This window comes from Lactuca serriola, chromosome 6 (assembly GCF_051521515.1).
Source record: "Lactuca serriola cultivar US96UC23 chromosome 6, Lser_US96UC23_V15, whole genome shotgun sequence".
Lineage (NCBI taxonomy): Eukaryota > Viridiplantae > Streptophyta > Magnoliopsida > Asterales > Asteraceae > Lactuca > Lactuca serriola.
Window position 1 is genome coordinate 39,135,686 of NC_136413.1, and position 10,227 is coordinate 39,145,912.

Here is a 10,227-nt window from a genome sequence, read left to right on the forward strand (position 1 = left end):
AGGAAAGTTACTTTTCAAATCCAGAACTCGCACTTGGAGAATTTCGCGTATAGCTTCTCCGTCATTAGAGTTTCCAGCACCAATATCAAGTGCTGTCTGTGATCTTCCTCGCTTCTGGAATAGACAAGTATATCGTCGATGAACATGATTATGAACTTGTCCAGGAAGGAACGACACACCCGAATCATCATGTCCATTAATATCGCCGCTGTGTTGGTTAGACCGAAGGGCATTACTACGAACTCGTAGTGACCATATCGAGTCCAAAATGTTGTCTTAGGAACATCACTCTCATGGAATCATAGCTGATGGTACCCTGACCTTAGGTCTATTTTGGAGAAGTAGTTGGCTCCTTGAAGTTGATAAAAAATGTCGTCGATCCAAGGAAGAGGATAACGGTTTTTGACAGTGAGCTTGTTCAGTTCACGGTAGTCGATACACATCCGAAAAGATCCATCCTTCTTTTTCACATATAATACCGGGGATCCCCAGGGTGAGGAAATCGGTCTGATGAATCCCTTGCTGAACAACTCATTGATCTGGCTGGATAACTCTTGCATTTCTACTGGCGCTAGGCGGTAAGAGGATTTAGCTACGGCGTAGCTCCGGGGATTAAGTCGATGCGAAACTCGACTTGGCGCTTTGGAGGAATTCCTGGAAGTTCTTCGGGAAAAACATTAGGAAAATTGCAGACTTCGGGGATGCTCTCGAGGTCTTTAAGTTGATGTTTCTCATTAACCACATGGGCTAGGAATGCATGACACTCCTTTCGCAGAAATTTTTGGGCTTTGATGCACGAAACGATAAGGAGGTTCGAGCTGAGTTTATCTCCATAAATCATGAGGATTTCACCAGAGGGTAAATTGAGACGGATAGCTTTTTCATAACAAAGGATATCAGCATGATTGGGGCTCAACCAATCCATGCCGATAATGACGTCGAAACTCTTTACGGAGACTCACATGAGATCGATTGGAAAGGAATGATCATTTAGGCTAAGCGTACAACCGATGAATATATTGTTAGTGCTCTCTTTTTCACCGTTAGCCATCTCAACGGTAAACGTTTCGGTTAAGGGTTGAGGTTTATGCTTGAGAAGATGCTTGAATGCATGACTAACAAAACTTCTCTCCGCACCAGAATCGAAAACTATGCATGCATAAGAGTTGTCGAGGAGGAACGTACCCATAACAACTGTGGGATCTGCAACTGCCTACTCTTTCCCCATATTTAGTACTCCCCCTGAGTTGCCGGTTGTTGGTGTCTTGGGGCAGTTTCTCTTGTAGTGTCCGACCTCACCACAACCATAACAGGCTTGAATCAAACCTGCTCCAGAGGCCTGATTAGTTGGTTGGACTGGAGTTTTGAATAAAGGAGTTGTGTGCCCCTTCTTGCCATAGTTGTTGCAGAGCATTTCTCGGCATGGGCCGAGGTTATGATGATAATTACACTTGCTGCACCGAGGGAGGGTACCAGTATATTCGCTGGTAGGTGCTTGAGCTGCAGGAAAAGCGGTAGGAGTAGTAGCAGCATGGACTGCCACCATTTGTTGTTTCTTGGAGGGTTCCTGCGAAGACTTGTCCTTATGCTACGTCCATAACTTTCTCTTCCCACCACTTGCCTTTGCTGGTTCGGGAGCGGATGCTGCTGTATCAAGATCAACTCCATGATCTATGAGAGTCTGCGCCAGGCACTTGGCGCTGTCAAAAGTGGTTGGCCTAGCGGCCAAGACATTTCCTTGGGTTGGGGGCGCCAATCCCCATATGTACCTCTCTATTTTCTTGCTTTATGGGGTGACCATTCCCGGACCTAGGAGAGCCATATCATAGAATCTAGCTATATAGGAGGCAATGTCGGAACCCTTCATCTTCAGGTTCCAAAGCTCGTGCTCTAGTTTCTGCATTTCGCCCCTTGGGCAGTACTCCACGAGCATAAGTTCCTTCAAACTTTCCCAATCCATGGCGTTTGCCACTGGCAGGGTTAGGGATTTGACCCGACTATTCCACCTGGTCAGTGCTCTGTCTGTAAAGGTGCAAGCTGCAAACTTCACTCTGCTGGCTTCAGAACATGCACAGATCTCGAAGACCGATTCAATCTTCTCAATCCACTGGGGTAAGGCAATGACACCTCCATTGCCATCAAAAGATCTGGGCTTTGCGTTCATAAAGTCTTTGTAGGAACACTCCTTCTTGTGTACCTGGTTTCCATCGAGATTGAGGGGTTGGGCACAACTTCCCGACCCGTTAGAGCCGCCAGAATTTATCTATGACATTACGGCAGCCATGGCAGCAGTAACAGCTGCCTAAAACATGGCGGGATCGCACTGAGGAGGTGGTGGAGCTGGATCTGTTGGAGTATTGTTGTTCTTTCTGTTGGGTCTTTCCTTTGGAGGCATCTTGTTCTATAAATAATCAGGAAGAAGAGGATGGTAAGTCCTCTGGATTTGAATCAAGAGATATGAAGCAAGATATATCTCAACATGATAGATAGAGTGTTCTACTAAGCGATAAACAAGGAAAAGCTACTAATGCAAGAAAATCATCGCTAAAAGGAATGAGTAGAAACACTTGAAAATGAATCTCTACAATGTATTTGGCTCTGGCTAAAATACTCCTATAGTATTTTCAGCTGTCTGTTTTGTTCTATTAATACCTTGTTGTATATACTTGGTAAGTTTTAGGCCTGCTGCAACACCACAGTCACTCCCAAGCACATGTTGGTCATGTCTCGAATAAATATAGTTGATCAGGCTATATTAACCCTATACATGGTTACATAACTGCTCAGGTTTAACCGCAATGTCCAACATCCAAATATTTTTGGTTTTGTTATACTTATGATACTGTTTCTGGTATGTAGGTATACTTGTATACTTTTCGTAAAAATGCTTATGTTTTAAAGTATACTTTTAGCTCATAGCGCTTCAGCCCCTTAGTGTTTATAGTTGTATACCTTGTAAGGTTCAGTATACTAAGTCCACTATAAACAATAGCTCTGATACCAATCTGTCACACCCCCGAACTGTAAAAACAAACGGCGGAAACGTCTGGGGTCGATGACGTCATGCGTAGTATCACAACAATTGCATCATAGTAATAAAAGTAAACACAACCATTACATTGCATATGAATATTTACATCTGTTTGAAAAACATAGTTTGTATACATCAGTATATGGGAAAAGTAAAAGACGTGACTCCAAAATGCTCCGTCTTCTCTAAAATGCTGGTAAGGGTACCTGTCTAATGTTGTCCTGAGAATACAAATGGTTTTGAAAACGTATCAGCATAAAGCTGGTGAGTTCATTAGCATGTTTTTGAATTGAAAACTAGTTACTGAATTTGTATAAACGTTTGTTGGCCTTTCTAGAAAATCCGATATTTTCTATCATGTTTGTTGATTTCGGTATGAATAGTATGATCTGTTTGAAAACCCTGGCTACCACCAGTATGTATGTTCTTGTTTGAAAACCCTGGTTACCACCAGTATGTATGTTCTTGTTTGAAAACCCTGACTATCACCAGTATGTAAAGTAGTCTTATTACTTAAAATAAAACCAAATGATGTATCCCTGGATTACCCTCCAGTGTAGTATGTAGGTAGTCTTATTAATTAAAATAAAACTATTGAAGAATGATAATCCCGTAAACAAAGATTAGTTTATATTATTGTGAGTTCGTATAGCCATGCTAATGTGACTGATGACCTCCGCGACGTTTCTTTAGGCGTCGAATGGTATAAAGTTTGTCACCCTAGGCATGCCTGCCTAACTGTAGCTAACAGTTCAGGTCTGGGATTGTCGGTCCCGAATAGATCTATTCACAAATTTCAAGCGCTCTCTCTCTCTCTCTCTCTCTCTCTCTCTCTCTCTCTCCAGGAGACTCTTGCTATACTAAATATAGAGGATTTACCAGTACCCCTAAGGGTACAATGAAGAGACGTCTCACAATCCTGTATTAAAGAGTTTACGTGTTGTTCTGTTATTCACATGTTTGAAATCATTTGTATACAATACAGAGTATAAATAATTGTACACAAAATAATTATTTAGTATGATACTCTTGTTATCTGTAAGTACTAATGTATAAACTAAATATGTCTTAGTTTATATGTTCAATCACGTATGAAATTTGTATCTGTAAAATTGGTAATGAATTCCCCAAACTATACCTATTATAGTTTGACTGATATGTTATGTTTATGTACTGTTCTGAAACTATGAATTATGTATAGAAAAGTCCCTTATGCTCTACATATTACAAAAGGGAATAAATGTCTATATGTTTTACGGAACACGTTGGATCGGGTCAATTGCATACATATTCAAAACATTTCTGTTTTAGTTCACAAAAATATTTTTGTGTTTGGCTTGTATTCCCCCTGAAAACGTTTAAAAATCTTAAAATCATAGGGGTATGAACTTACTGTTAGACGTGGGATTCGAGTGTAATTCAATAGGAGTCGTTGGGTGTCAACCAAAGCCTCGGACACAAACGGATCCTATTTAACATATAGAAGCACATATATGTATTAGATGAGGGCATAACATTGTCTGTTATGGATGGAAACCACCCTAGGGACTAGGAAACACTTGAATCTAAGTGTTAGAATCACATGTGATTGAGGGTGAGGAGTTTGCAGCCGTAAAAGGGGTTTTCGGCCCAGGTGTTTGTGGTCCATCGGTTTACGGCCCATTGGTTTTCGACCCATGAGTTTTCGGCCTATGGGTTTACGACCCATGAGTTTACGGTTGTAAATACTCGATGAAAGGTGCGATTTGCGGTGTTTCAAGGTCCTTTCTAGCCTCCCAGAAGTGTTCTAAGTCCCATACATAGCTTTTGGGTGAGTTTAACGCCAATAATCGACCAAAAACTAGGGTTTGCGGCCAATGAGGAATGTGTAGCCGTACATTTGGGTATACAACCATAAACCCTCCATGATCAAGTCTTTTGGGTCGATTTTTCAGTGAAACACAAGCATTTCTAGTAGATAACAAGGATAGGAAGCAGTTACTTACTATAAGGAAGCTTGAAATGGGGTTTTTAGCCACCAAGAACTAGTGTGTTCTTGGTGAGAGAGAAAATCTAGAGAAAGATGAGATTAATGAGATAGGAACATGGATTTACCCCTAGATAGAGGAATGAGACTCAATTCAAGGTGGAGAACACTTACCATTTGAAGATCTTGAAGCAAATTCGATGGAGGTAAAGAGAGAGTAGAGAGAGAAAGCATTTGAAGTGTGAAAAGTGTGATATGAAGGTTAAGCATCCCTTATATAGGGTAATTTTTCGACCAAGGGGGTGGGTGGGGGTGTACGGCCGTAAACTCGAGTTTGCGGCCGTACACTCCTCTCGAAGGGGTGTTTGGCCCGGATGCTATGTTACGATTTAGAATGCTCGTTCTTGGTTCCAAACATCGATTGCACCGAGATTAGAATATTCAATTAGACCCTAAAATAATGTTGACAAGATCAAAAATAAATTACGAATTGATTTATTTTTAAATGGTTTGAACAGAAGAAATTTTGGGTTGTCACATTGTTGAACTTGTTGTTGTTTCCTTGACATGAATGCCTTTTGCAATGCTTCAAACTTTCTGATTCCGAACTCAACAGTTGTCCGATCCCGATTCGATGAATCATATGATTGGTAATCGTTAAATCCTTGGTTTCGCACCGTGGTGTGCCTCGGGTTCGTTTTCCTTGCACCATTGTGCTCACCACGCCTAAACCACTTGAAAGTAATGTTGGCGGAATAAGATTTCTTGAGCTTCCTCGATCTCATTGACCTATAGTTAAGTCTGGCCTCAGCTCAGTTCTGGCTAAGGCAGAAGGGACGCCTTGCAGTGCAACTTATGTATCTAGTGTTTATGTGACACAAAAGAGAATGGAGCGTAACTCATCAGGCTCAAAATGGTGAGTGTGTGATGCCCTGGAGACCTTAAGGCAACTTGAACCAATCAGATCCACTTGGGATTCTACGGGGGTGTGTCTCCATGATGAGATGAAACATATACACTTAGTATATCTGAGTGGTTAGTTGGGGTTTGAGCAGTTGAGCCTGCGGTAGCTTGAACGAATACCAGAGTCTGTTGAGAGACAGTGGTATGAGTCGGGAGACGCATTCAACTAGGACTTGGGTTAATTTTGAGTTTCTACCTTCTGAAAAGTTGTCCAGAAGTTGAGGATTCAAGTTCTTGTTCATCAACAACGTTGGTTGTGGTTCAGGTACGACAGTAGAAGAGCCTGCGGTTTTGGTTTTTGTTTTGTTAGAAGGGGTAGCACCTTTCTTCACAATGTTTACTGGTTGCTTCTTTTTTATCTCAAGAGATTTCACTCTCTTGGATTTGGTTTGTTCTATCGTGTCTGTGGTAGGAGGGACCTGGGTTGCGGTAGGGGCTATGATAGAGTGAATAGGGTGAGGTGGGGAAGAATGGTATGGGTCAATACCATCTGTAGCCTCAATGTGATTTGTGACTTCACGAGTATTGAGTCCAATAGACTCCGAAATGTGTCCAGGTAATCTCTTAAGGGGTCCAAAAACAGATTGATCTTTAGAGTCAGCGTACCTTTTAAGATCGCAAGTGACAAATAGGCTTGAATCATCTCCCATGTCGAGCTTGGCTTGCTTATGTAGATCAAAAATGCAGAGCTACCAGAAATGGGCAAATGTGAGCTCGATATCACCTTCTTTTGGAGACTCTTTGGGGATATATTGAAGAAAAACATCCCAAAGTATTTGACCCTAATTAACTGGATTCCTAGTGAATATGCTCCAAACTAATTCCAAAAGCTTGATACCTATGTTATCAGTACCACATGTTCTGCCGGAGAGGCTTCCAATGATGACATGGCACACAAACGGCCACACCGTCGGCAGGTTCTTTTTGAATTCTCCGATTCCTCTTAACTTCTTCTAATAACCCATCTGATACAAGGTTGAGATCAAATCGTTAGGCCTTAGAGAGAAGAACTTTGTAGTAGACATGACCCTTGTATTGATTGCTTCCAGGAACTTGGCTTTGGTTAGAACAACAAGAGAGTTATCAACCAGAATGAGATGAACTTCTTGAAGATTATGAGATGGCCGGAAAGAACTGAATGCACATTTGAACAGAGTTGGTAATGGAACAACTTTAGTGAAGGCGTTGAATGGTCCAATTAGTGGGTGTTATGAGAGAAACTGGATCATTAGCCTGATAGCATCATTGTAGGAGGGATGATCGACAAATATGGCTATGAAATTGCTCGAGGCAATGGAAGGGGATTGATATTTAATTGTGGATTCAGAGTTGGTGGGTCGAGCAGACCTAGAGGCCTTCGACTATTTCTTGGAGATACCTGATTTTACCATTGTTGTAGAAAGGTTTTAAGAAATTGCAAGAAAACTGTTTGAGAAAGAGGGAAGAAGATGAAGATCATCGATTAGGGATTCAGAAAGCGTAAAGCATTCTTGGGAGAAAAAAGGGTTTTTATACTACCGAATTTCAAATTGTATTCGAATTAACTTATCTACAACTGTTAATGGTAAAAACCCTTGGGTTTTAACCATTATCAACCACAAGTAAAATTAAATCAAAAAGAAAAGTTTTACTTGAAAATCGGAGCATTTAATGACTGTCAGACCCATGATCACACGATTGAATAATGTGTGGTGAGTGGGGTTTATCCATTGTAAAAAAGGAGAAGTTGAAATGGAGTATACAGTTTGTAGGCTATGAGACGCGATAGACTAAGAAAAAAGATTTCTCAAAAGATTTCTTTTATGGAAAAAACAATTTATTTGTCATTTAACCTAAAATAGGCCTGACACAGAAAAGTGATTTTGAAAGAAACTGAAACGTTGTATGCTACAAAATGAATGGTTTTTTTGAGGAAGTTTTATTTAATAAATATCATTAAATAGCACACAAAGTTATCAGAGAATTTATGAAGTGATTGCGGGATCATTTATTGTAACTATGGATGGATTCTGATGACTACGGTGGAGAGAAGTGTAACTACTGTAGTGGAATCTGAAAGGAACAACTGATAAAAGGTTAGAAATAACAAAAATTAAAGACCCAAAGAATATATGTCTTATATATGGTTGCGGTATACATAGTATACTGAAACGATATATGATAAATATATTATTCTAGGACCGCAGCGGAGATGAAAAGTGGTCTGCGGTACCTATCAATTCAAAAAGAATTGCGGGTCTGGATTCATCATTCCTAGCATTTCTAGAAAATTATTCAACTTTGTAGCATCAAGTGCCTTTGTAAAAACATCAACAATTTCCTCGTGAGTTGGAAGAAAAATTAGTTTGATGTTACCTTTAAGGATGTGATCCTTGATGAAATGGTACCGAAGTTCAGTGTGTTTCGTCTTTGAACGGTGAATAGGATTGTGAGAAATCGCTATAGCACTCTCTGAATCATAATAAATCGGTATCCGCAACATTCTATATCTGTAATCCACGATTTGTGTTTTTATCTATAGAGCTTGGGAACAACAGCTGTCTGTGGCCACATATTCAGCCTCTACAGTAGACAACGAGACACAATTCTGCTTCCTTGAAGACCAACGAACTAGTCTTCCTCCTAGAAATTGACAGCCATCAAAGATACTTTTTCGGTCTAATCTGCATCCGGCGTGATCCACATCTTTGAAGGCTTGAAGGCTAAAGTCTTTTTCCATATGGTACCAGAGGCCTAATGCTTTATTTTCCTTTGATATCTGAGAATTTGCTTGATTGCGGTCAAGTGAGATACTTTAGGGTCAGCTTGGTACCTATCACATAAGCATGTTGCAAAGACAATATCTGGTCTGCTTACAGTGAGGTACATCAATGACCCAATCATTTCATGATAAGTTTTGTGGTCAACTAATTCTCCTGAAGGATCAGCAGAAATCTTGTATCTGAAGGCCATAGGAACCTTGGCTGCGGAACAATTGTCCATTGAGTATTTCTTCAGCAGCTCAGAGGTGTACTTCTCTTGATAAATGAATATCCCTTGAGGTACTTGTTTCACTTGAAGACCTAGAAAGAACTTAATCTCTCTTTCTCTATTCATGCTCAGTTGGAATTTGCTTGTCATGAGCTTTGCAAATTCGTTCACCATACCCTGATCTGTTGACCAAAAAATGATATCATCCACATATATTTGGACGAGCATCATGTGATTACCATCCCTTCTAAATAATGTAGGATTAATCACTCCTCTTTTGTAGCCATATGTGACACGAAACTCAGAAAGAGTCTCATGTCATGCTTGTGGAGCTTGTTTAAGACCGTATACTGCTTTTTCTATTTTATAGCAATGATTCGGGAATTCTTGACTTTCGAAGCCTGGAGGTTGTTGCAAGTAAACTTGTTCTTTTAGTTAACCATTCAGGAAGACACTTTTTGCATTCATTTGATGTACTTTGATGTTCTTGTGTACCGCATACTCTAGGAAGATGAGTATTGCTTCCATTCTGGCTATAGGGTCATATGTTTCATTGTAGTCAAAGCCTTCAAGTTGACTGTACCCCTTAGAAACTAGCCTTGCTTTGTTTCTTACAACCACACTGGATTCATCAAGCTTGTTTTTATATACCCATCTTGTTCCAACAATTGTGTGGCCATTTGGTTTTGGTACAATTTTCCATACTTTATTCCTCTCAAAATCTGCTAACTCCTCTTGCATTGCAGTGATCCAGTCGGGTTCCATGAGTGCTTCCTTTATGGTTCGTGGCTCAATTGATGACATGAAAGCTGCATAGTGGCAGTGGTCAGTTTAATCACTAGAGGATCGAGTTTGTATACCTGCAGATAGGTTTCCAATGATTTGACCCGATGGGTGATCCTTCGTCCAAACATGGACACAAGGTTGTTGGTGATCAGTGGCTGCGGTGGAAGGAATATCTTCAACGTCAGAGGACTTTGTGGTTGGAGAAGGCAGTTACCCCTTGAATTGTGATCAACCCACAAAAGTGTCTTGGACTGTAGGATTTTGATCAACATTTGATTAAGGTTCTCTCTGAACAGCAGATGTGAGTTCCCCCTGTACCAAGGATAGTTCCCCCTGGATTGATGATTGAGTGATAATCCTCGAATCTGTTCTTGTGTCAATATTCTCTATTTCTTCATTGTCAGAGTCTGAAGAGACATTTCATTGAGCTGTGATTCTGCTGGTAGATACCGAAGCTGCGTCTTCAATCACTGGAACCTCGATGGTTGTCATTTGAACCGGAGTTTAGCTT

At 40.5% G+C, this 10,227-nt stretch overlaps 1 pseudogene; it reads right to left on the reverse strand.

Moving 5' to 3' along the window:
* Positions 1-9,365: 9,365 nt before the first annotated feature.
* LOC145059666 (putative mitochondrial protein AtMg00820 pseudogene) lies at positions 9,366-9,734 on the reverse strand (annotated as a pseudogene).
* Between the last annotated feature and the right edge of the window lie 493 nt (positions 9,735-10,227).